Source organism: Octopus bimaculoides, chromosome 3 (genome assembly GCF_046866305.1).
Source record: "Octopus bimaculoides isolate indiv1 chromosome 3, ASM4686630v1, whole genome shotgun sequence".
Taxonomy (NCBI): domain Eukaryota; kingdom Metazoa; phylum Mollusca; class Cephalopoda; order Octopoda; family Octopodidae; genus Octopus; species Octopus bimaculoides.
This window is the reverse complement of record NC_142930.1, coordinates 34,292,170-34,294,669: the sequence shown is the minus strand read 5'-3', so window position 1 is coordinate 34,294,669 and position 2,500 is coordinate 34,292,170. Positions and strand designations below refer to the sequence as shown.

Sequence of the window (2,500 nt, the reverse complement as noted above, 5' to 3'; positions counted from 1 at the left end):
TATTATTATTATTATTATTATTATTATCATTTATGAGTATTATTATTATTATTATCATTTATGAGTATTATTATTATTATTAAGTGAGAGAGCAGCATACGTCATCGAAGGGACATTGGGGTAGAAATATACGAAGCCAATATAACCATCATGACTACCCGTCTGATAAGGGTACACCAGGCACATGCATCACAACCATATATGCGCGACATGGTGACCTCATATCACGATAAGCATTGCGCGACCTTGCATGACCTTATTATTATTATTATCCTTATTATTATTATTATTATTATTATTATTATTATTATTATTATTATTATTATTGTTATTATTATTATTGTTATTGTTATTATTATTATTATTATTATTATTATTATTATTATTATTATTATTATTAACATTTTCCCCACACAAATTGTGGACTGTTCTTGTGATACTCCCTCATCTATACTCCTATGACGAATAAGAATCATTACTACTACTACTTGAAACGTCTAATGCATAGGCTGCAAATAGCCACAATGGTGAAACGGGCATAGGGAATAAACGATATAATTTTTTCTGTTTATCATCATTTCTTGTGTTTATCAATTTTTCCTATCTATCTTCCTATACACACACACACACACACACACACACACACACACACACACACACACACACACACACACACACACACACACACACTCATACATATACATACATACATACATATATACAGACAGACAAACAGACAGACAGGCAGACACATGCTTTTGTGAGCAAATAACTAAGTGACAGTCTGCATAAACTTAAAAAATCAACCAATAACTCGCACATTACAAATACAATGTGTAAGCAGAATAGTAAAAATATACAAGACTTTTCTCAAGTTTAAAAGGTGACCTGGATTTTGTTACTTACATTCAAACGATGTAGCTTTGTACTTTTGTCAGGAACCAGTTCCTTCTTCAGAAGAAGAATTTAAATAATTAAAAGTAGAAGAGGACATACATACATACATACATACATACATACATACATACATACATACATACATACATACATACATACATACACGTGTTTATTTTAATGATAAACTAAAATAAAATGTGCTCAATTCCAGAAAGGGAGATGATAAACTTTTTAATGAAATTTAAATTAACGGACACACACCAATATTTTGACGTTTGGCAAATTCGCCAGATTACAAACAACCACATTGTAGAAAAATCTCCTCTGCTTGACTGCTTGTATGATGTGTGCTTTTTCTTTTTCTTTTTTTGCAAAAATTGTATTGGTGATATCAACATCTCAGCTCATCTTTGACCACCCCCACATTCTCGTCAGCTAAGTCGGCAGAGTTATTCGTGTCTCTAGTTGAAAATAACTGATTAATTCGTTAATATGAATTAAAATTCTATTAAAGAATGTGTGTGTGTGTGTGTGTGTGTGTGTGTGTGTGTGTGTGTGTGTGTGTGTGTGTGTGTGTGTGTGTGTGTGTGTGTGTGTGTGTGTGTGTGTGTGTGTGTGTGTGTGTGTGTGTGTGTGTGCGTGCGAGCCTGTGTTTGTGTCTGTGTGTTTCTGTGTGTATACGTAAAGATTGCACTTGATCTTGTCAGCAATGTTACGTGTATAGTCGTTAGTCAATAGAATAGGTGAACAGAAAGCCATAGATGATTGTGTAAATGTATCAGTCTATCAGACTAAACGTAGCAAAATACAGCCATCCTGTTTATATAGAAGGTGAATATAATTAAATCACACGAATTTTAGTATTCTGTCGGTTCTATTAACTAATATTAAGGCCGACATCATTAGAATTTAAACTCTAAAGTACAGGCTCTGTATATATTATCTAATACAACTTTTAAGCCTCATTATAACCGCCTACCCCATACAACAGGAAGCACAGATGATTTGATAGGTTGTCAACTATTAGGTAAATTTTTTTTACTTAAAGGGAAAATAGTTTTATCGAATTCCGATATCTCTTTGTACATGCATGTATATAATCAGTATTGATTTGGCATATTGCCGCAAAGCCGCACAATTGCTGAAGAGGGACGTATTTTCGATTTTATTGAACTTATTACATGACTAATACTTATTTTACCAATCTTGAAAAGATGAAAGGCTAAGTGCATTCCAACAAGATCTTATATCAAATCGTCAAAGGACTGTAGCTAAACATTATCACTCAACTGATACTTGACACCCACTGCCCTTTCCATATCTATAATCAATATTAAACATTATAATTCCAATAATTCCAATAACGTAATCGTAGGACACTGGCTGAAACTACAAAAGGAGTATTAACCAAAGATCACAAGATTTGGGTGAGCACAGACGTTTAAATTGATTGTAGGTTAATAATTTATTTGACCAAACTAAGAAAGATGAAAGGCAAAAATTGACTCCGGCTAAACTCGAAATGGAGTCGAACAACGCGTATCTACCCCAAGGAATTTTGTCGGGCGCTCTGCTTATTACGTCATTCGCGTAGTATTCTGTA

The 2,500-nt window shown here is 33.2% G+C and overlaps 1 protein-coding gene across 16 annotated transcripts in view; it reads left to right on the top strand.

Annotated features, from left to right (window-relative positions):
* Positions 1-2,500, top strand: part of LOC106870925 (uncharacterized) — a 402,450-nt gene that overhangs the window by 262,144 nt on the left and 137,806 nt on the right. The gene's annotated exons all lie outside the window — the stretch shown is intronic.